Consider the following 26,434-nt stretch of genomic DNA (forward strand, 5'->3'; position numbering starts at 1 on the left):
AGTCTTTTCTCCCATTGTATCCCCCAAGGTCCTTTTTCATTTATTTAGGTTTTTTTTTCTTCTTTTCTTTTTCTTGCCTGTTTCCCTCCCTTTTCTTTGCTCATCCCCCTTTTTTTCTTCTCTTTTTTCTTCCTTTTCTCTCTTTTTCTTCTTATTTTATTTTATCTTATTTATACAATAGGTGCTGCAGGGAACGATTCAGATTTGCTGGGTTTCCTCATCCTCCATTTCCTCGTTTCTGTGTGAATTGATTTTGGCCACATACACTATTCACTTTCCCCCACATCTTGCTGTCCTCCATCATCTACTGTCTCTCCTACATCCTACCTCCTTTTTTTTGATCCCCAAATTGTTTAACTTTTAATTTCTAATACCTTTGTTTTGTTTTCTGTCTTTTATCCACTCTTGATACTATTGTCTTTCTTTTCTCTTTCCTTTTCTCATGAAAACACTGGCTTTTTAATTCATACTATATTCCCCCCCATATTCAGTTGACTATCTCATTGTAGGTACTCTACTTGTAACTCTACACAACTTACATGAATCTAATATGCATTCTCCCAGATCTCATATTGTTGCTCTGTTAACATTTATTACCAATAATACTTTACACATTTTTCTTTCTTACACAATTGTCTTTCCCTGGCCCTAATAATTTCCTTCAAAGTGAACACAGCCAGCAACAAGAAATTAGAATAAGAAGAACAAGGTGAAAAAGAGAAGATATAACACTTATGCAAGAACAACAGCTAATTAATCCCAAAGACTAGACAAAGAAGCTAAGGAACTGATAAAGCCCGTCAAGATAAAATGATGACCAGACAGCAACAAAAAACTACAAACCAAACAAATAATCAGGAAACCATGGCTGAATCCAATGAACAAACTAAAAACCAGGAAGGGGAGCAGAACTTCGGACAAGTAATTAAAGATCTCAGAACATATATTAGAGACCAACCTAATGAAGTAAAGGAAGAGTTTAACAATATGAAGAAAAACTTGGAGAGGAAATTGCAGACATATGCAAAAAGACAACAGATATGATGGGAATGAACACCATCATAAATACTCTCACAGCAAATAGCAGCAGATTAGAAGAAGCAGAGAAGAGAATTAGCAATTTGGAAGACAGTAAATCAGAAATCAAACAGATAGTAGAATTGATCAATAAAAAGATAGAAAAAAATCCAGCTAGGACTTAGGGACATGAATGACAATGAAAAACACACAAACATACATATTATAGGCATCCCAGAAGGAGAAGAGAAGGGAAAGGGGTGAGAAGGAGTGTTGCAGGAAATAATGGCTGAAAACTTCCCAAATCTACTGAGAGAGATGGATGTACATACCCAGGAAGCACAACGCACCCCAAACTTCATAAACCCCAACAGGTCAACCACAAGACAAATACTTGTCAAATTATCCAAAGCTCAAGACAAAGAGAAAATGCTAAAAGCAGCAAGAGAAAAGAAAACCATCACATACAGGGGAGGCTTCATAAGACTAAGTGCTGATTTCTCATCTGAAACCATGGAGGCAAGAAGGCAGTAGTATGATATACTCAAGGAACTAAAGAAAAACTTTCCAGGGAAACGGACTTGGCCCAGTGGTTAGGGCGTCCGTCTACCACATGGGAGGTCCACGGTTCAAACCCCGGGCCTCCTTGACCTGTGTGGGGCTGGCCCATGTGCAGTGCTGATGCCTGCAGGGAGTGCCGCCCCACGCAGGGGTGTCTCCTGTGTAGGGGAGCCCACGCGCAAGGATTGCGCCCCGTAAGGAGAGCTGCCCAGCGCGAAAGAAAGTGCAGCCTGCCTAGGAATGGTGCCATGCACACGGAGAGCTGACACAACAAGATAACGCCACAGAAGACACACAGATTCCCATGTTGCTGACAAAAACAGAAGCGGACAAAGAAGACACAGCAAACAGGCACAGAGAACAGACAACTGGGGTTGGGGGGAAGGGGAGAGAAATAAATAAATGAATCTAAAAAAAAAATCTTTAAAAAAAAAAAAAAAGAAAAACTTTCCAACCAAAAATACTTTACCCAGCTAAACTAGCATTCAAAAATGATGGGGAGTTCAAAATATTCACAGTTAAGCAGAAATTGAAAGATTATGCCAACAAGAAACCTTCCCTCCAAGAAATTGTAAAGGGAGTTCTGCAGGACGACAGGAAAAAACAGGAGGGGCAGAGTTGGAGGAGAGTGTAAGAGCAACAAAAAGACAAAAAGAGAAGAAAAACAAACAAAATATGACAAACACAAGTCCAATCAAAATATGGCTAATATAAATAATTCCTTGAAAGTAATAACACTGAATGTCAACAGATTAAACTCACCTATAAAAAGATTCAGACTGGGACATTGCGTAAGGAAATATGACCCATCTGTATGCTGTCTACAAGAAACACATCTTAGACCCAGGTATTCATGGAGGCTGAAAGTGAATGGTTGGAAAACAATCTTACAAGCAAACAATAACCAAATAAAGGCAGAAGTAGCTATATTAATATCAGACAAAGTGGACTTTAAATGCAAAACAATTGTGAGAGACAAAGAAGGATACTACATATTAGTGAAAGGGATAATCTCTCAAGAAGAATGAACAATCATAAATATTTGTGCTCCTGACAAGGGCACCTCCAAATACGTAAGGTAAACATTGGAAAAATTAAGTGAAAGAATAGATGCCTCTACAACTATAGTTGGAGATTTTAATACACCACTATCAACTTTGACAAACATCTCAAAAGAGAATCAATAAAGAAACAAAATATTTGAACAGTATATTAGAGGAGCTGGATCTAATAGACATATACAGATCATTATACCCAAATACAGCAGGATATACATTTTTCTCAAGTGCACATGGATCATTCTCCAAGATAGCCCATATGCTAGGCCACAAAGAAAGGCTCAATGAATTCAGAAAGATCGAAATCATACAAAATAATATCTCTGACCACAGTGGAGTGAAGCTGGAAATCTGCATGGGCCAGAGGCCCAGATTTCACACCAAGATATGGAAATTAAACAACATACTCTTAGAAAAATATTGCGTCAAAGAGAAAATCTCAAAAGAAATCAATAACTATCTTGAAACTAATTATAATGATAACACAACATACCAAAACTTATGGGATGCAGAAAAGCAGTACTGAGAAGGAATTTTATAGCCATAAATTCATACATCAAAAAAGAAGAAAGAGCAAAAATTGAAAAACTAACTGCACATTTAGAGGGATTAGTAAGAAAACAATAAAGTAACCCCACAGGAAGAAGAAAGAAAGAAGAACAAAATAAGAGCAGAATTAAATGAAATAGAAAATAAGAAAGCAATTGAAAAGATAAACAAGACCAAGAGCTGGTTCTTTGAGAAGATCAATAAAATTAACAAACCTTTAGTGAGACTAATGAAGAAAAAAAGAGAGAAGATGCAAATACACAAAATGAGAAAGGAGATATCACCACTGACCCCACAGAATAAACACTATCATAAGACGATACTTTGAAAAACTATATTCCAACAAAAACGACAATTCAGAGGAAATGGACAAATTCCTAGAAACACATAAGCAGCATATATTGACAAAAGAAGAAATTGATGATCTCAACAAACCAATCACAAGTAAAGAGATAGAATCAGTCATTAAAAACCTCCCAACTAAGAAGAGCCCAGGGCCAGACGACTTCACAGGTGAATTCTACAAAAACATTCCAGAAAGAGCTAACACCAATCCTGCTAAAACTCTTCCAAAAAAATTGAAACAGAAGGAACATTACAGAACTCATTCTATGATGCCAACATGACCCTAGTACCAAAGCCAAACAAAGACACCACAAAAAAGGAAAATTACAAACCAATTTCTATAATGAACCTAGATGCAAAAATACTTAACAAAATACTCACTAATTGTATTCAACAACACATTAAAAGAATTATACACCACAACCAAGTGGGATTCATTCCAGGTATGCAAGGATGGTTCAACATAAGAAAATCAATCAATGTAATACACCATATAAACAGATTGAAGGAAAAAAATCACATGACTCTATCGATAGATGCAGAAAAAGCAATTGACAAAATACAGTACCCTTTCTTGTTAAAAACGCTCCAAAAGATCCAAATATAAGGAAATTTTTTGAACATGATAAAGAGTATATACGAAAAACCCACAGTCAACATCATTTACAATGGAGAAAGCTGATGCGTGCAAGGAGTGCCGTGCCACACAGGGGTGTCCCCCGCATAGGGGAGCCCCACGCGCAAGGAGTGCACCCATAAGGAGAGCCACCCAGCACGAAGGAGGGAGCAGCCTGCCGGGGAATGGCGCCACCCACACTTCCCATGCCGCTGACGACAACAGAAGCGGACAAAGAAACAAGACGCAGCAAAAAGACACAGAAAAACAGACAACCGGGTGAGGGGAGGGGAATTAAATAAATAAAAATAAATCTTAAAAAAAAAAAAAAAGAGAAATCCTAAAATCCTTCCCTCTAAATTCAGGAACAAGACAAGGATGCCCACTCTGTCCCCTTCTATTTCACATTGTCTTAGAAGTACTTGCTCAAGCACTGAGGCAAGAACCAGATATAAAAGGCATTCAAATTGGAAAGGAAGAAGTCAAAATTTCATTATTTGTAGATGACATGATCCTATACATAGAAAACCCTGAGATGTCTACAACAAAGCTTCTAGAACTCATAAATGAGTTTAGTAAAGTCGCAGGTTATAAGATCAATGTGCAAAAATCAGTAGCATTTCTGTACACCAATAATGAGCAAGATCAGGAGGAAATCAAGAAACAAATATCATTCACAATAATAAATTAAAAAATCAAATATATAGGAATAAATTTAACTAAAGATGTAAAAAACTTATACACCAAGGACTATACAAGACAGTTCAAGGAAATCAAAGAAGACCTAAATAAATGGAAGAATATTCCCTGTTCATGGATAGGAAGACTAAATATTATTAAGATGTCTATCCTACCAAAACTGATCTACACATCCAATGCAATCGCAATAAAGATCAACACAGCCTTCTTTAAGGAACTAGAAAAACTAACTATGAAAATTATTTGGAAAGGAAAGAGGTCCTGAATAGCCAAAGACATATTGAAAAAGAAAAATGAAATTGGAGGACTCACATTACCTGACTTCAAAACATACTACAAAGCTCCAGGAGTGAAAACAGCCAGGTATTGGTATAAGGAGAGACACACAGACCAATGGGATCAAATTGAGAGCTCTGATATAGAACTTCATATATATAGCCATATAATATTCGATAAAGCCACCAAACCCTCTCAACTGGGAGAGAATGGCCTATTCAACAAATGGTGCCTGGAGAACTGGCTACCCTTATGTAGAATGAAAGAGGATTACCATCTACACCTTATGCAAAGATCAACTCAAGATGGATCAAAGACCTAAACATAAGAGCCAAGACCATAAAGACCTTGGAAAGCAGTGTAGGGAAACATCTACAAGACCTTGTAATAGGAAATGGCTTTGTGAACATCACAACAAAAACACGAGCAGCAAAAGAACAAATACATAAATGGGACTTCCTCAAAATTAAAGCCTGTGCACCTCAAAGGAGTTTGTCAAGAAAGTAAAAAGGGAACCCACACAATGGGAGAAAATATTTGGCAACCATATATCCGATAAGAGACTTATAACTTGCATATATAAAGAACTCCTATATCTTGAAAATAAAAAGATAAACAACCCATTTAAAAAATGGGAAAAAGATTTAAACAGACACTTCTCCAAAGAAGAAATACAAATGGCTAAAAAGCACATGAAAAAATGCTCCAAATCTTTAGCTATCAGGGACATGCAAATCAAAACTACAATGAGATACCATCTTACTCCCATAAGAATGGCAGCTATGAAAAAAACAGAAGAATACAAATGCTGGAGAGGATGTGGAGAAATGGGAATATTCATCCACTGCTGGTGGGAATGCAGAAGGATCCAACCATTCTGGAGGACAGTTTGGTGGTTTCTCAAAAAACTAACCATAGATTTGCCATATGACACAGCAATTCCACTGCTGGGTATATACCCAGCAGAACTGAAAACAAGGACAGAAACCGGTATATCCACACCAATGTTCATAGCAGCATTGTTCACTATCGCCAAAAGTTGGAATCAACCCAAATGCCCATCAACAGATGAGTGGATCAATAAAATGTGGTATATAATCAAGCTGCCTCAGAGAGCTAGAGACTGGATGATAGGCTTACAAGAAATCGGGGGGTAGAGGAAGGATGTAAGCTTACACCTACCTGGGTGAAATCTGTGATAAACTGGAGGTAAGTATGTGTACAAGGAAGGGATAAAATGGGGGCATAGGATTACCTTTGGGTGGGACTTTGGGGGTTTGAGGGGGACTGGGGATGGGCGCATTGGTAATATTGTCCAAGAAATTGGGAGGAGGGTCCGGCAACACACGAACATATGAGATTGTCAGTTGTTGGTTGAGAGTATAATGCTGAGAAAACCCTTTCAAAATATAATTAGGAAAGTTCCCTGTTTAAGATACTCAAAGGGGATAATCTGACGCAGGACAGACTCGTAGGGAATATCTGAATTCTCATTTTTCCAGAGTGGGTTATACCATTGGGTAGAGAACCATATAATGAGAGTGAAGGTAGACCCACATCCTGGGGAGGACTAATGCCATCAAATGGAGGGAACTGTATCTCTCAAGAGAAAGGGTGGCTCCCAGGGCATTAGGGCAGTTGAGCAAGTCAAGCCCTCAACACTGTTGCAAATATCTTTGAACATGGCCCTTCAAGCAATGAAGATGGACTGTCACTGTGGCCCCTAAGGGGAGGGGGAAATAGATATTCAATAGATGGAGCCAAAGTAAATGTGAGGGCAAAAGAAGTGTTTCACAAGAGTACACATGGATGGATATAAAACATGTAATATTACACCAAAATCATATAGGGGACGACAGACTAATAATGTAAACCATAATGTAAAACATGGGATAACTAAAAAATTTAGAAAACTGTATAGCCTAAAGTATAAACCACAATGTAAACACAAATGTCACCTTGTTTGAAAGCTATTGTCTCAATATCTGTACATCAGTTTCAGTAAATATGATATGAATAAGTTAAAAGATTATCACTGTGGAAGGGAAAAGGTTTTATAATGGATATGTGGGAGTACTGTATATTGTATAGATGAATTACTGTGATCTATGGCTCTTGTGAAGAGAAACTCAATAATTAGGAAAAAAGAAAAGAAAAAGATAGGATGTAGAATTTATCCAAATCAATATGTATTCTATATCTATCCTTTAAACTCATTGCTATATTCCATTTTGCTATTAAGGGAACCTGGCATTATATTGGGCTTCACTTTTCAGGAAGTTTTGGATCAAAGAGTGGTTCAACAATGGCAGCAGAGGAATATTGGTATGGGATGTTATTGAGAGAGGACATATGGTTGACAGGGAGCTATACAGGGCATGTGTCCAGGGTGCATGGAAATGTTGGATATACCCATAGTGGAAACAATTAAAAACAACAGCTGTGTGGGTACTGGGTTCCTGGCCGGGGGAGCTGTGTCATGGTCCCTAGGGGAGCAGCAGCATTCCCCTGGGTGCAACAGCAAGGACCAGGAAGGAATGAGGGTCCAACAGTGAGCCCCTGATACTAATGACTTTGCCTGTGAGCCTATACACCTGAAATAAGAACAAGGCCTAGAGCAGCACTGTGCCTAGGAGTTCCCTCCTGACAGCCTCCATGTTACTCAAATGTGGCCAGTCTCAAGGCCAAACTCAGCATATAAATACAGTGCCTTCACCCCAGCATGGGACATGACACCCAAGGATGAGCTTCCTTGGCACCGAGGGATCACTACCAAGTACCAGCTGATGACATAACTAGAAAATGACCTTGAATTAAGGGTTCAATGCAGACCAGCAGAATACCCCTGTCTACATATAATAACAGGAGTTAAAAATGCTGTTTGACCTAAATTAAGGGGGAAATGGAAAGGATGAATGCGTTTATATGGCTATGAGTCTCTAGAAAAGAGTCTGGAGGTTGTCAGAAGGATTGCACTTAGGCAAACCTGAGCAGAGTCCCAGAGACAGACAAAGTAGATGCAACCCCAGGTATTGGTTCTTTTGAGGGCTAAAGAGATCCACAGGTTCTATGGTCATGGCAGATGGAGTTCACTCCCATGTCAGTTGGCCCTTCTTTGGAGTTGGTGTTTCTGCATGATGGAGCTGGACTCAGATGGGATCTCTTTTCACAATCCTTTCATGCTACTTTACTGGAATTGTAGTTGGTGCTGGGGTTTAAGATATATCTAGGGGATTTGAATCTCTGGACTGACAATATGATAGCCAGGCCCTGAGCCTCAACAGACTTCAGCTCCTACACTCTGATTTATTGGACTTACCCCACTCAGCTAACATGGAGTTGAAGAATGTCAACCACCACACCACGGAGCCTAGAGTGCCTGCTACTGAAAGCAGGAGGATTGCATCTAGTATCCATGTGGAATCTAAGCCCCCTCTTGACGCAGATGTGGAATGGACACAAACAAGCCAAGGTCCACAGGAAGGAGGAATACAGTAAGGATTAGAGTGGACTTAATGATATTCTATTCATGAACTATTGTGCTTAATAATCGAGAAAATGTGGCATTGGTGTGGAAAAAGTGGCCATGGTGGCTGCTGGGTGTGGGGAATGGGAGGAAGAGATGAGATGTGGAGGCATTTTTGAGACCTGGAGTTGTCCTGGGTGGTGCTGCAGGGACAATTGCTGGACATTGTATGTCCTCCCATGGCCCACTGGATGGAACGTGGGAGAGGGTGGGCTATGGTGTGGACCACTGGCCATGCGGTGCAGCGATGCCCAGAGATGTACTCACCAGATGTAGTGGAAGTGTCATGATGATGGGGGAGAGTGTTACTGTGAGGGGAGTGGTGGGGTGGGGGCAGTGGTGTGAATAGGGACCTCATATTTTTAAAAAAATGAATAAAAAAATAAAAAATAAAAAATAAAACCCTAATCAAGTATATGTAACTTTTACAGTCTTTTTACTTTGAAATAATTATAGACTCACATGAAGTAGTAAAAATAAAGCCCTTTATGTTCTTTACCTAAAAAAGTACCTACTTATGTATGTGAACACAGTCTTTATACCACAGACTTGACATTACATTTCTGTGGACAAAGCATGTCTTATTGGGCAAACAGTGTTGGAAATTTGACTTTGTACATGGGGAAAAGTGAAGTTAGAGAGTTTTATACCAGAAACTCCAAGTGGATTAAAGTTTTACATGTTGGGGTTAATACCTAGATCTAATCAAAAAACTTTGAAGAATAATCTGGTAACATTGAGAAGATTAATTATTATCTATTGCTTACAACTACTATTATCCCTTACTTTGGTTGGCTACAGGTAATAAACTTACTTTAAAAAATGCCACTGAGGAAACTCGAAGACACATGAAATAAATACCAGGTAGCCTAATTGCAAGGTTTCTGAGGCAAAGGCACTAAGATAATTTAACAGGGAAATGGAAAGAATTTTTCAACAAATATTGTGGAACAAGAAGATACCTAGTAGGGAAAAGAATGAATTTGGGCTTTTACCTCATAAGAAATGCAAAATGATAAAGGTATATTTACAGATCCCAGAAAAAAAGAGAATAATACTATCTGGTCTTTAAACAATTTATTCAATTCAGTACCAAAAGAAAAAGTCCCAATAAAAGTTCACAAAGGATTTGAATAGATACTCCTCAAATGATATCCAGATAGTGAATAAGAATGCAAAAAATACTCTTCATCAATATTTATCACTGAAATGAGCATTAAAGTTACAGTGAGGTACCACTTCATACCTAGTAGATGGATAAAATTTAAAAGACTAATAAAACTAAATGATAACAAGGATACAAAACACGTGGGACTCTCATGAAGTAATTGAAAGAATGTAAAATATTACAGCCATTTTTTAAAAATTCCTTGGCAGTTTCCTGTCAGCATTTACCTAACCATTAAATGATTTTTTCTAAAGAACCAAAAGGAATCTTGTGGTGGACAATAATGTAAGGAGGTATGCAATGTTTCTTTTATTATTTCTTTATTTTGAACTTAAATTCCTTCCTTCATTAACAATATGTTACATTAAGGAAATCAATCTTTTTCATTACATTTCTAAGAGTTTACAAGTACTAGGAATAATTGTTACCTGCCTAGAAGCAGTAACAACAAGGGTTCATGATAAACTAGAAATGGATACTAAAGTTGTAGGATTGCCTTAATTTTTAATTTAATAATTATGAAGTTTATAATTATTTTTAGACTTTCAAGGCTTCTAAGATTGCTCGAGGCTGAATTCAGTATGGCAATAATAGGATAAATTATAATGAAACAAAATTCTAAATGATGACATTAGGGTCAAATTTATGTTAATCTCTCAAGTTTGTATAATATCTCAGATTTATTTGTTTATATAGAGCTGCCTAATAATTAACTTCACTGAATGTCTCTCAAAATCTTGTTTAGTGTATTCTAAATTTAATATATCCAAAAAGAAACTCTCATAGTTCTATCTAAACCTCGACATTCCATATTTCCATAAATGGCATCTCTATTATCCATTAATATAGAAAACCAGGAGAAATTTCACACTCATCATGTTTCCAATTGATTATATCTTCTCCCAACCAACTCCACCATCTCAACTAATTGCAGCTCCATCCTTCTACTTGCTCAGACCAGAAACATCAACGATATCCTTGTTTCCCATTTTTTTCTCTCCCAGCACATAACAGGAAATCCTGTTAGGCAAAATTTAAAAATATGTCCAAAATCCTAATGCTGGTCATCCATGGTGTGAAAGACCATCATCTCTCATGTTTACTAATAAAATAAAAAGTAGTCTCCTGCACATACACTTCCAGCCCAAGCCTAATTTTAAAGAATAGCTAAAGGAGTCTTATATTTCTTTACCTAAAAAAAAAAAATTAACTGTCCTTTCTTTCAATGATATGTAGATCACAATATAAATGTTATATTATGATGTGGACCCTTGACTATGGGGTGCAGCGATGCCCAGAGATGTACTTACCAGGTGCAATGGATGTGTCATGATGATGGGAGACAGTGTTGCTGTGGGGTTGAATGGGACTTCATATTTTTTGAATGTAATATTTTAAAAAAAATGAATAAAAATTTTAAAAAAAGAAGAAAGGTAAGAGGTTCCTATAAACCCACACACCCACTCCTCCCAAATCAACAACCTCTTTCATCAGCATGGTACAATCATTGCATTTGGTGAATACATTTTGGAGAACTGCTGCAAAACATGGATTATAGTTGACATTGTAGTTTATACTCTTACACAGTACATTCAGTGGGTTATGGCAAGATATGTAATGTCAAGCGTCTGTCCCTGTAATATCAATTTGGACAGCTCAAAGTCCTGAAAATGTCTCCCACATCTCTTCTTCCCCCTCCCTGCCTTCACCAAATACCATGGCCACTGTCTCCATATCAATATCAATGATATCAATGATACAACTTATTCCATTGCTAGAGTCACATTAGTTCTATAGGAGAATACCAGTAAGTCCACTCTAATCCATATTTTATTCCTCCATGCTGTGGGCCCTGGGATAGTGACATCCACTCCACCTCTAAATCAAGAGAGGGTTTAAATCTCACATGGTTGATGGATGTGATTATCCTGTTTGCAGTTGTAGGCACTCTAGATTCGCTGGTGTGGTGGTTGATCATTTTACCTCCTTGTCTTATTTGGATAAGTCCAATGAGCCAGAAAAAAGGAATTGAAACACTGCTGAGGCTCAGGGTCCAGCTGGCACATGGACAGTCCAGAGATTCAAGTGTCCTGAGTATACACCAACCCCAGCACCAACCACAGTTCAGTAGAGGAGAAGAGGCATGTGTAGAAAAGTCACATCTACACAGAAGAGGCATATGTAGAAAAGTCACATCTGAGTCCCACTCCATTACACTCAGGAGCACAAATTCCAAAGTATGGCACACTGATAAGACACTGAATTCCAGAGTCAATTGTATCCTTTCTATGTCTTTCTATGACATTCCTAGAAAGTGTTTGGTAGCGTTCCTTTTTGTTGAATATTTTGGAAGAGTTTGAGTAAGATTGGTATTAAAATTTTCTTTGAATGCTTGGTAGAACTCATCTGTGTAACTGTCTGGTCCTGGGCTTTTCATTTTGGGGAGCTTTTTGTTGATTGTTTCAATTACTTTACTTGTGATCAGCTTGTTGAGGTCTTTTCCTTCTAGTGTCAGTGTAGGTTGTTTGTACATTCCTAGGAATTTTTCCATTTCATCTACATTGTCTAGTTTTTTAGCATAAAGTTGTTCATAGTATCCTCTTATGATCTCCCTTATTTCTCTGGGATCAGTAGTAAATTTCCCTTTTTCATTTTTTATTTCATTTATTTGCATCTTTTCTCTTTTTTTCTTAGTCTAGCCAAGGGTTTGTTAAATTTGTTAATCTTCTCGAAGAACCAACTTTTGGTTTTGTTAATTTTCTCTAGTTTTTTGTTCTTAATTTCAGCTCTGATCTTTGTTATTTCATTCCTACTATTGCTTTAGGATTAGTTTCCTGTTCTTTCTCTAGATCTTCAAGCTGTGTAGTTAGGTCATTGATTTTAGCTCTTCTTTCTTCTTTAATGTAAGCATTGAGGGCTATAAATTGTCCTCTTAACACTGCCAGTGCAGCATCCCATAGGTTCTGATATGTTGTACCCTCATTTTCATTTGTCCTGAGATATTTATTGATTTCTCTTGAAATTTCTTCTTTAACCCACTGATTATTTAAGAGATTGTTGTTTAATCTCTATATGTGAATTTTCCCTTTATTTGCTGCTTGTCGATTTCCAGCTTTACTCCATTATGATCAGAGAAAGTGCTTTGTATAATTTCAATTTTGATGAATTTATTGAGATCTGCTTTGTGTCCCAACATATGGTCTGTCCTGGAGAGAGATCCATGAGCATTTGAAAAGAATGTATATCCTGCTGTTTTGGGGTGCAATGTTCTGTGTATGTCTATTAGGTTTAGTCTATTTATCATATTATTCATGCTCTCTGTTTCTTTATTGATCTTTTGCCCAGATGTTCTATCCATTGCTGAGAGTGGTGTATTGAATATTATTGTAGAGATGTTTATTTCTCCCTTCAGTTTTGCCAGTGTTTGCCTCATGTAACTTGGGGCATCCTGGTTAAATGCATATATATTTATGATTGTAAATTTTTCCCTTTTATTCATATATAATGTCCTTTCTTGTCTCTAATAACACTTTTGCCTTTAAAGTCTTTATCATCTGATATAAATATAGCTACCCCAGCTTTTTTGTTTACTGCATGCATGGAATATCTTTCACTTTTAATTAATTGGTATTCTTGGGTCTAAGGTGAGTCTTTTGCAGACAACATAGAGATGGCTTATATTTTCTTATCCATGCTGCCAGTCTCTGTCTTTTGATTGGGGAGTTTAATCTGTCAACATTCAATGTTATTACTGTAAAGGCAGTTCTTATTTCATCCATTTTGATCTTTGCATTTTGTCTGTCATTTTATATTTGACACTTTTAGTTGCTGTTCCTGATACAGTTGTCATTTCTATACTCTCTTCCAGGCCCTCTCTCTTGACTATTCCTTTCAGGCTGTAACACTCCCTTTAGTATTTTCTGGAAAACTGGTCTTTTTGTTATAAACTCTCTCAGTTTCTGTTTATCTGTAATATTCTAATCTTACCCTAATTTTTAAAAGAAAATATTCCTGGGTACAAAATCCTTGGCTGGCAGTTTTTCTCCTGCAGTATCATAAATATATCATACAACTGCCTTCTTGCTTCTGTGGTTTCTGATGAGAAATCTGAACTTAATCTTATTGGATATCCCTTATATGTTATGCATTGCTTTTCTCTTGCTGCTCTCAGAATTCTCTCTTTGTCTCTGGTATTTGACATTCTGATTAGTATGTGTCTCAGAGTTGGTCTATTAGGATTTATTAGGATGGGAGTACATTGTGTTTCTTGGACATGGATATCTATGTCCTTCAATAGGGTTGAGAAATTTTCCACTATTATTTCTTCAAATATTCTGTCTGTCCCTTTTCCCTTCTCTTCTCCTTCTGGGATACCCATGACATGACATGTACGTTTGGATGTCTCTTGCTGTCATTTAGTTCCTGAGATCTTGCTCAATTTTTTCCATTCTTTTCTTCATCTGTTTTTTGTTTGTTCACTTAAGGAGGTCATGTCTTTGAGCTCACCAATCCTTTTTCTGCTTCCTCAAATCTGCTGTTATATGCCTCCAGTGTATTTTTAATTTCATTTATTGCACCTTTTATTCCCATAAGGTCTGCTATTTTCCTATGTATGCTTTCAAATTCTTCTTTGTGCTCACCCAATACCTTCTTAATATCCTTAATCTCTTTAGCCATCTCATTGAACTTATTAAGAATATTTGTTTGAACATCTTAGATTAGTTGTCTCAACTCCTTTATGTCATCTGCAGGCTTATCTTGTTCCTTTAATTGGGCCATCTCTTCCTGTTTCTTGGTATGGATTGTAATTCTTTATTGGCATTTCAGCATCTGGCTTGCTAGATGTATTTATTCTGGGTATAGTTTCTCCCTTAGATTAGGAATTATTTTCTCCCTTGCTGTTTGTGTAGTAAGAGCCAAGAATGTAGTTGTTACTGTAAGCTATGGAGTCTGAAGCTGCCCATGATGCCCCAGGAATTGATGAATTTTCTCCCACCTTGCAAAATAATCCCAGTTGGGCACAAGGCTGTCTGTAGTCACCTAGAGACACTGATGAAGTTTCACACTCCTTCCTTCCCTACCTTTGGGAGGGATGGAGATATAGTTTTGGTCAGCAATCTATGCTGTGTGGGTCCAAAATGACCACAGTTGCTCAGGTAAACTGATGTATCACCAGACCCTATTCCTACTGGGAGTGGGAATGGACACTCTGGGTGCCAAATAATCTAATCTCTGTGGGCCAAATATGCCTGAAATGCCGTGAGTGGCATAGGAAATACTGAACCTTCTGCCTTGTAGGGGGTGGGAACAGAACCACAAATGCTCAACAGTTCAGTCCTGTAGGCTAAAAGTACCCATCATTGCCCAGAGAAGCTGAGGAGTCACCAGCTCCCTCCTATACTACTGGGTGGTTGGGGTGATTCTATGGGTGCTCAACAGTTCAGTCTCTTTAGGCTGAGAATACCTGCTGTTGCCTGGAGAGGTTGAGGAAACACCAAAACCGTCTATCTTCTTAAGGCATGGGGTTGGATCCAGGCATGCAACAATTCAGTACCTATTGCCTGAAATTATCCACCATTGTCCAGAGATGCTGTGGAGACACCAAAACTCTCCTATCCTATTGGGGGTGAGGGTAGATTCATAGACATCCAATAGTCCAGTCCATGCAGGGTGAAAGTCTGCTGTTGCCCAAAAAGGCTGTGAAAAGACTAGTCCCCTTATTTCCTATTGGGGATTGAGGGTGCATCTGCAAGTACCCACCAGACCAGGTTGTGTGGGCCAAAAGCTCCTGCAGTTACCCAAAGAGGCTGGGCAAACACAGCCTATTGGGGATGGAGGCAGAGCCACAGGTGTCTAACAGTCAGACTTGTGCAGCCCAAAACTGTTGCCCTGAGAAGTTGAGGCAACACCAGCCCCCCATATCCTGTGTGGGGACAAACGTGGAGATGGACTCAAAGGCACTCAACAAATCTGGGTGGGCTGAAAACTCCTGCCATTGCCTGGAGAGGCCAAGGATACCCAGCTCCTCTCCTATTCTCTTGGGGTATGGGAATGTAGTCCCAGGTGTCAGATTATTCAGCCTCTGCCAGTGGAGAGCAATTGCAGTTGCCTGGAGAGCTTGGTGCATGTCCTGCCAGCTACCTCTCTACTGGAGGTGGGGCTGGAGCCTAGGACATGGTTGTAGTCCAATCTTGGTGGAAAGAAGCCCACCCCTAATTTCACTGGATTTCAGTCAGCCAGGTTTCCCCTCATGCCAGGGGCAGAGTCAAGATGGCAGCTACCAGATTCTTTCCCACTTGGACAGGCTCAGACCCTAGGTGGCTCTAGGATTATATTTTAGCCAGCCAAGTCCACTAATCAGTAGCTGAGGAAAGTGGACATGTCTCTTCCTCCACTGTTTATGGGAAATGGAGCTTTTAACTCCAGCCATGGAATAGCTCCTGAGGTGGCTTGCAACCCTAGATTAGAATGGGCCTCTGCCACATGGCTTGTAGGTTCCTGGAGAGGTGGTGCAAGTCCCCCAGCTTCCTCCCTGCTAGAGGTCTAGGGTTTAGGCTAGGCATGCAATCCAACCTGGGTGGAAAGAAACCGGTCCTTACAAGCACTGATTTTCAGTCAGTGCCTCTTCCCTTTGTGCATGGGACAGAGTCAGAATGGCAGCCCCCAGCTTCCCTCTGAGATAGACAGACTCAAAGTTTAATTGTTCCTATGATTCTACTTCAGCCCACTGAACCCATTAAACAGTAGCTGAAGTCAGTACCACACCATGTTGTCCTCCCGTTTTTATTGGGGGAGATGGAACTTCAACTCCAACCATGGAAAATCTCCAGAGGTTGCTTGCTTATCACAGGCACTGACCTCCATGGTGTGGAGTGCTCTCATCAAGATTCCTCAGTGCAATTGGGTAGTCTCCTCCTTCCACACTGTCAAGGATGTTGCAGGATACTACTCTGGTTTCCTGGTCATCCAAAAGTTGTTTTAGGTACCTCTGGGTGATCACCAACTGCCCTGTTTCAGGAGCTGACTCCAGGAGCTCCTTACTCCTCATGCTTTTTTTTTTTTTTAACTTTTTAAAATTGAAATATGTCACTCATAAATGTACATACATACATAAACATACATAAACAATAAATGTATAATAGTTGTGAACTTAAAAAACAAATATATAACATCAAACAAACATATATGACATCTCACCCTTCAACCAATAACTTGCATTGTTTTTAAACCTTTTTAAATAATGATTAAAGAACATTGTCAAAATATTACTACTAAACAAAGTATTTTTTCCCTAACCAATACGATTAGTATTATCTTTTTATCATTTATGTATGAACATACATAAATAATTAAGTGTATAGTAAAAGTTGTGAACTTACAAAGCAAACACACATAACGTCATACAGGGGTCCCTTACATCAACCCTCCACCAACACCTTGTATTGTCATGAGATGTTTGTTGTAAACTATGAAAGCACACTGTCAATATCTTACTACTAATCAAAGTTCTCATCTTACATTCGGTGTGTTTTTCCCCCATCCTACCCTATTATTATTTTTTAAATATATTTTCTATGACAGAAGTGGTAAACTTATAAAGCAATTTTGCATGTGTGCAGAATTCCCAAACAACACCCCTCCATCAACACACCACAATGTGGTGTATCATTTATTACAGATAAAATAATATCATCTGATTATTGCTGTGTCCATAGCATACATATGGCTCACTTCTTCCATTCTGCCTCAGTATCAACATAGTACATCTTTTGCATAGATGCAAGAATATATTATTCCTAACCACAGTCGATAGTTTACCCCAGCTGTATTTTTCCTATGCTTCTCTACATTCCCAACACCTGCAGTTGAGGTATACGTTTGTTCTAGGTCACAAAGGACACTCTTGCATCCATACCATCAACCACAATTCTTGCCCACCTTTTGGTTTACTGTGCTATCCATTTCCTAGATTATTCTCAAGCATTCTGTCAATTGGTATTCACATAACTAGACTACTATATTCAGTCACATCCCCATTTATAAACTAGCTGTTACTCACTATGTGTTACCATCCACACTGTCCATTTCCACAATTTTACAGTAAAGCTAATTAAAACTTCTACATACATTAAACATCAGTAGTTCACTCAGTTCTTCTCTTATCACCTTTAAGAATCCACCACATACCACTAGGTCTTGAAAATATTTTCAAATAATTTCTTCTAGATGTTTTATGGTTCTTGCTTTTATTTTTAGGTTTTTTTTTTTAGTTAATTTTTGGACAAGGTGTGAAATAGGGGTCCTCTTTCTTTCCTTCAGCTATGGATGTCCAATTGTTTCAGCACCATTTGTTGAATGGATTGTTCTGCCTGAGCTGTGTGAGTTTGACAGGTTAGTCAAAAATCGCTTGACCATACCTGTGAGGGTCTGTTTCAGAACCATAAATTTGGTTCCATTGGTCTATTGTGTCTGTCTTTAGGCCAGTGCCATGCTCTTTTTACCACTATAGGTAGGTATTATGATTTAAAGTCTGGAGATAAGGTTTAATTTTCCTTTTTATGATGTCTCTTGATATTCAGAACTACTTCCCCTTTCAAATAAATTTAATGATTGTGTTTTCAATTTTTTCTTTAATGCTGGTGGAATTTTTATTGGGATTGCATTAAATCTGTATATCAATTTGAGTCTAACTGACATCTTAATGATATTTAGTCTTCCAGTCCATGTTCATGGTATGTTCTTCCAATTATTTAGGGCTTTTTTGATATGTTTTAACATTGAGCTGCAGTTTTCTGAATACAAGTGCTTTATGTCATCAGTTAAGTTGATTCCTATTTGAGTTTTATCAGTCATATTTTATTTTCACCTCTCTTTTAACACTTTTAGTTACTTTTATTCATATAATATTGATTTCTAGACTCTCTTCCAGGCCTCTCTCTCCTGCCTTTTCTTTTCAGGCTCTAGTACACCCTTTGGTATTTCCTGAAAATCTGGTCTCTTGCTTAGAAATTCTCTCAGTTTCTGTTTATTTGTGAATATTCTAATTCACCCCCATTTTTGAAAGACAGTCTTGCTGGATATAAGATTCTTAGCTGCAAGTTTTTCTCTTGTAGTACCTTAAATATATCAGACAACTGTCTTCTTGCCTCCATGGTTTCTGGCGAGAAATTGGCACTTAACCTTATTGGATATCCCTTATATGTTATGTATTGCTTTTCTGTTGCTGCTCTCAGAATTCTCTTTGTCTTTGGCCTTTGACATTCTGATGAGTATATGTCTCAGAGTTGGTCTATTTGGATTTTTTCAGATGGGAGTACGTTGTGCTTCTTGGATAGGGATATCTATGTCCTTCAATAGGACTGGGAAATTTTCTACCATTATTTCTTTAAATATTACTTCTGCCCCTTTTCCTTCTCTTCTCCTTCTGGACACCCATGACACATATGTTTGCATGACTTTTGCTGTCATTTATTTCCCTGAGACATTTTTCAATTTTTTCCATTCTTTCCTTCATCTGTTATTTTGTATGTTCAATTTCATAGGCCATTTTTTCAGGCTTACCAATCCTTTCTTCTGCCTCCTCAAATCTGCTATTACATAATCCCACTGTTTTTTTTTTATTTCATTGATTGCACCTTTCATTCCCATAAGATCTGCTATTTTTCTATGTATGCTTTCAAATTCTTCTTTGTGATCATCCAATGTCTTCTTAATATCCTTAATCTCTTTAGCCCATCTCTTTGAATTTATTAAGGAGTTTCATTTGAACACCTATAATTAGTTTTCTGAACTCCTTTATGTCATCTGGAGGCTTATCTTCTTCCTTTAACTGGGCCAGAGCTTCTTGTTTCTTGGCGCAGAATGTAATTTTTTGTTGGTGTCTTTGCATCTGGCTTACTAGAATATTTTTTCTCAGTGCAGTTTTTCTCTTTAGTTTAGGGCTTCCTATCCTTTCTCCTTTGCTGGTTTGCACAGTAGGAGCCAAACATTTAGTTGGTGCTGTAAGCTGTGGATGCTCAAGCTGCCCTCATTGCACCAATAATGCTTCTTCAAACTTTCTCCTTTGCCAGAGGTAGGGACAAAGTCACAGCTATGTGGAATAATCCATGTGCAGGCCTAGTTTCCCAGGGAGACTGATGAAGCTTCACATCCCTTTCTCCCCTGCCTGGGGCAGGGATGGAGCTGCAGGTGTGGGCAGCAATCTATGCAGTGCGAGTCCTAAGATGACCACAGTTGCCCTAGTAGACTTCTGATTTTCAGTCTATGCTAGCAAAAATTCCCTGCAGTTACCTATATAGGCTGGTGCAGAGCTCCTCAGCCTCCTCCCTACCAGAGGCAGGGCTAAAGCCTAGGCTAGGGCTGCAGTCTGATCTGCATGAAAGAAACTGGTTCCTGCTGACACTGAGAGTTTCAGTCAGCCCAGCTTCCCCTCAGGCTGGGGGCGGAGTCAGAATGGTGGCTACCGGCCTCTTTCTGACTTGGGCTGGTTCTCACTTCAGTCATTCCCAGGGTTATCTCTTAGCCCACCAAGTCTTCCAATCTGTAGCTAAATAAGCAGCCAATCGTCCCCCCTCCTCTGTTTCTGGGAAATGGATCTTCCAATTCCAGCCACAGAACAGCTCGTTGGGTGGCTCATGCCGCCAGAGCAGGATAATCACCAGCCTCCATGGCTTGGCTGGTAATTTCCTGTAGAGGCTGGCGCAGGTCCCTGCAGCTTCCTACCTGCTGTAGGTGGCACTGGGGCCTAGGCTAGGCCTGCAATGTGATCTGAATTGGAGGAAGCTGGTCTCCACCAGCACTGGGATTCTCAGTCTGCCCCACCTCCCCTCCTGCCAGGTGCAGAGTTAAGATGGCAGCTCCTGACCTCTTTCTGACCTGACATGCTAAAATCATAGCTGTTCTCAGGATCATACTGTAGCCCACTGGATTTCCTCATCATAGTTGAAATTGCTGCCCAACTGTCTCTTCCTCCCCCATTTTGGTGAAGTGGAGCTTTCAATTCCAGCCATGGAACAGCTCCTGAGGCGGCTTGTGCCTCCAGTGGAGGATGGGCACCAGCCTCCGTGCTGTGGAGCACTCTACTTATGAGTCTTCTCTGCAGACAGGCATCTCCTCCTTCCCCTCCTTCAAGTATGTTGCAGGATGCTCTTCTGGCCTCATGGAACCCCCAGACAGGTGCTTCAGCTAGCTCCAGAGAGCTCTGGGTGTTTGCTAACTACCCTGTAGCAGGAACTGACTCTAGGAGCTCCTTACTCCATCGCCATCTTGCTGGTTGTCCTCTCCATGCTATTTTTTTTAAATAAAACCTTGTAGTAGCATCACCAACATGTAATCAGGAAATAATAAACAAATTTTGGAATTTCTTCTCCTGAGATTTTCAGAGGATCCAGAAATTCAATTCCTCCTCATTGGTCTGTTCCTGTCCATGTTTCTCATCACATACACTGGAAACCTGCTCATCTTTCTTGCCACCATTTCAGACCCTCACCTCCACACACCCATGGACTTCCTTCTCTCCAATTTGTCACTTTGTGTCATTTGTTTCGCCTCCACCCTTTTCCCAAAGATGCTGGTGAATGTCCAAACAGACTACAGAGTCATGACCTATGAAGACTGCTTCATCCAGATGTATTTTTTCATACTCTTTGTAGGTTTGGATGACTTCCTTCTGGCCATGATGACCTAGGACTGCTATGTGGCCATCTGTCTCCCACTGTACTACATGGTCGTCATGAACCCCGATTCTGTATTCTGCTGGTTTGGGGGATCTTGATCATGAGGGCAATGCATTCCTTGTTATAAGGCTTAATGGCATTATGGCTGTCCTTCTGTAACACAGAAATCCAGCTTTTTATGTGAATGTAACCATAGTCCAACTTTCCTGTTCTGACGCTTCCCTAAATGACATAGCGACATATTTCAGTTGTAGTCTTGGCTGGGGGTCCCCTTGTGGGTATTCTTTTCTCATACGCAAAGATTTTTTTCTCCATATGTGCAATCTCACCAGCTCAGGGGAAATATAAAACATTTTCCACCTGTGCATCTCACTCTCAGTGACCCCCTTTTATTGTACAAGCCTAGGAGTTTACCTAAGTTTTGCTGCTTCACACAACACACATTCCAGTGCAGCAGTTTCAGTGATGTACACTGTGGCCACACCCATGCTGAGCCCCTTCATCTACAGTCTCAGAGATAAAGATATAAAGGGGGCTCTGAAAAGATTCTTATGGAGGGAGGCCAAGAAAGTAACATTGGTCCTAGAGAGGAACTAATGCACTTGATTGCTGGACTCAAAATCCTAGGGCTTAAAGCATCAATTGTTTAAATAATTCATGGTACTGGTACTAGGCCTTACCTTGTGGTTAGATATGTCTTTAAATATGATGAAGTAATACTTGAATCACATAACATATTACTATAAAAATAATTGTTTTAATGATTTTCATCTATACATTAAATTAGGGAATCTAGGTGCATATATGTCATTATGTTTATACATTTGGAGGCAGAACTGAATTGTATGCCCTATATTATGCCAATGGATAATCAATAGGAAACTTTCCAATTTTCTAAACAAAATATTTGCCATTTTCATACATTTAGGCAGTATGGGGGTATTTTTGGGATATTGAAATTATCCTGAATGACATGGCACTGACAGATACAGGTCAATATAAATCTTCCTACAGAATTATGCAGGAAAGAGTGTAAACTATAATATGAACTGTAGTCCATGGTTAGTAGCAGTGCTTCAGTATGTGTTCATGAATTATAATAAATATTCTCCCCCAATGAAGGATGTTGTTGATATGGGAAAGTGTGGTAATGGGAGGGGGTGGAGCATATGGCAATCCCCTATATTTCTTCTCTGACATTTACGTAATCTAAAGCTTCTTTAAAAATAAAAAATAATATGCATTTCACAATTGGATAGAATATGAAAAAGAATAAATCTCAAGAGTTGACAAAAAAAAGTCATCATAGACCTTAAAAAGCTCATGTATTTTATCCAGGTCAGCTAACAAGGAGGTGAATGTCATCAACCACCACACCGTGGAGCCGAGAGTGCCTACAGCTTCAAGCAGTAGAATCATATCCACCAACCACGTGGTTTCTAAGCCCCCTCTTAATCTAGAGGTGGAATGGACATCACCATCCCAGCATCCACAAGATGGAAGAATAAAGTATGGATTAGAGTGGACTTATTGATATTCTACTACAGAACTATTGTGATTAGCATTGGAAGAAATTGTGTCATTGATGTGGAGAAAGTGACCACAGTAGTTGTTGAGGGCAGGGAGAGGAAGAGGAGATGTGACGTGGGAGCATTTTTGGGTCTTGGAGTTGTCTGAAATAATATTACAGGGACAGAATCTGGACATTATATATCCTGCCATAATCCACTGAATGTACTGGGAGAGAGTGTAAACTACAATGTAAACTGCTATCCATGCAGTGCAGCAGTGCTCCAAAATGTATTCACCAAATGTAAGGCATGTACCACAATGATGAAAGAGGCTGTTAATGTGGGAGGAGTGGGGAGTGGGGGTATATAGGAAACTTTTATATTTTTAATGTAACATTTTTGTGATCTATATATTTTTAAAAATACAATTAAAAAGTAAATTTTAAAATCCATGAAAAAGTCAATGTAGTTTTTCTACCCTTCATATTTTTAAGTTACATAAATATTCAAAATTCCCCTCAATCCTCATGAAAAAAGTTTAACTTATATAATAACTTGAAATCGTGTTAAAATTCTTCCTGAGGTGATTTGCTTCAGAGCCATGAGTTTTTCCTAAAAATCATGAATTTCCTTCTGATATCTTGTTTTCCTGCAAGGAACCTTCAGTGGTAGTCACCTTTTAATATATTTATCTGAAATACACTTGAATAACAGAGTGATCCTGAATGCTTTATTCAGGTATCTGAGGGAATGCCAAATAACAACACTCAGTCAATTGTTCTCAATGCCTTCAGTTCTTTTCACATTGCTTTAGTAAGTATTCACAGCATAACAAACTGGTAGTATTGGAGAAATAAAACATGGAATAGAGTGACCTTAATGGTATTCTGTTATATACTTATTGTGATCCTAACATTGGGAGAAATTATATCATTGATGTGGAGACTGTGGCCACTGGAGGTGCAGAAGGCAGGGAGAGGGAAAAAGAGGTATAATATGGTGGCATTTTTCGGACTTAGAATTGTCCTGAATATTATTGTAACAACAGTTATAGGCCATTATATATCTTTCCATAAGCTACAGAATTGTGTGAAAGAGAGTGTAAACTACAGTGTAAACTATAATCCATGCTTAGTGGCATGCTCCAAAAGTGTTCATCAATTGCAAGGAATATACCACACTAATGAAAGGAGTCATTAATGTGGAAAAGGGTGGGAGGTGTGGGGAGTGGGGCATATGGGAATCCCTTATATTGTTTGTGTAACATTTTGCACAATTTAAATATCTTTTAGAAAATTCAAGAATAAATTTTAAAAAGTAAATGGTTTATGGCAATGCTTCATTACTGCAGCCAAATCTGTGATGTGGAGATATTTTAATATCTGCATTAATACTCATTGCAGTTTAAATACCTATGCAACAGCTGTGGAGGCTCTGCTGTTTCTGGCTGGGTTCCCTTTAATATTTGAGATTTGGTCACTATAGGTTGGGCTGAGGAGCTCTCCGTCTGTCCTCTCATACCCCTTGCCTCCAGATCACAATTATTATGCTAAGATCCTTCGCTATAACCTCCTGAAGTGCAGGGACTACTTCTTTCACTCATTAATGAATGCAACAGGAAAATGCTTGCTTCATTGGTGGACTGCTGATGACCCAGTGGAGCCCAGGAAGTGCTGAGGGAAGCAACATGGATGGAAGATTGGGTTTTATCTAAAGATACTCCAGTGACAGAGATGGGCATGTGATGGACAAAGAACCCAAATAGGAAATTCTCCAATGGCTAACCATTGAGAGTCCTTTGGTTTATACTCCTGTCTGTCCTGTCAATCTCATGTTGCTGTGACTTGATATGCTTCATTTCAATTTCTGTAAGTTCTCAGTTTTAATAGCTGGGGCTTTCCTTCTCTAGGTTTGGTCTTTGTTCTTCTTGTCATTCTCTTCTCATGTCATTTATTATTCTTTGCTATTTCCAAAGAGGTACACCCAGTCCAACTATGCAGGAACTGATAAATGGAATAAAAATAATATATAAATACCATAGAATATTATTAAACTAAAAATGAATGAAATTCTTATACATGCTCCATTGTGTATTAAAAATGAAGATGGCATGTTGGGTATATGATCAGACACAAAGGAGCAAATATTATGTGAAATTCCGTCTATGAAACACAGAATAAACAAACTTATAGAGATAGACAGTTGATTATGTTTTATAAGGGATAAGGGATGAGGAGAATGGAGAGTTATTGCTTATTAGGTGCAAAGATTCTGAGGTTTTGAAAAATTTAAATGAAGGATTTTGGTGATAAAAACACAATATAGTGAATGTAATTATTACTACTGAATAGTGTAGCTGAAAGTGGTAGAAACAAGAAATTCTGTGTTGTGTGTATGTTACTCAATAAAAACTTTATATATATATATATATAAACTCTGCAATGGTTATATTGGATATATATATATATATATTCTATAGGTTTAAAGGGTAACAACTCTAAGGGGGTTCCTGGAGAATGACAGAGATAAAATACCAAAGAATCTGAAAAATGCTACTAGAGCTAATAATTGAGCTCAACAAATTGGCAGGATACAAGATTAATAAATACAAATCAGTCATTATAAATGACTGATCTGAGGAGGAAGTCAGAAAAAAATCCCATTTATAATAGTGACTAAAAGAATTGAATATTTATAAATAAACTTAACTAAGGACATAAAGGATCTGTATTTAGAAAACTATAAAATATTGCTAAAAGAAACCAAAAAGACTGAAATAATAAAATAATATTCTGTGTTCATTGATTGGAAGACTATCAATAAGATGTCAATTCTACCAAAATTGATTTACAGATTCAATGTAATCTCAATTAAATTTTCAACAATGTTTTGTGCAGAAATGGAAAAGCAAATTATTCAATTTATTTGGAAGGTTAAGTGACCCTGAATAGCCAAATGTATCTTTTAAAAAGAAGAACAAATTTGGAGGACTCTGTTTATGTCCTTAAAGCATATTATTTAATTTTAGTGGTCAAAACCACATGGTGCTTACATAAAGATACATATATTGACAATGGAATTGAATTGAGGGTACAGAAATAAACACACATCTATGGTCAAGTGATTTTGGCATTCCTGTGAAATCCATCCAGCTGGCTTAGACCAGACATAAGAGCAAATTTGAATTGCTCACACAGAACTAGTGATTTTGAAGACAGGAAATAGGAACTAGAAAAGACAGGGGAAGAGAAAGAGAATGGGAAAAATGGAACAGAGCTTCAAGGAATTAAATGATAATGTGAAATGCACAAATATTTGCATTACTGGTGTTCCAAAAAAAGTAAAGAATGGAAAAGGAGTATTAAAAATATTTGAGGAAATAATGACTGGAAACTTCATGGGCCTTATGAAAGACATAAATCTCAATATTCAA

This window comes from Dasypus novemcinctus, chromosome 23, assembly GCF_030445035.2.
Source record: "Dasypus novemcinctus isolate mDasNov1 chromosome 23, mDasNov1.1.hap2, whole genome shotgun sequence".
In the NCBI taxonomy this organism is placed as follows: Eukaryota; Metazoa; Chordata; class Mammalia; order Cingulata; family Dasypodidae; genus Dasypus; species Dasypus novemcinctus.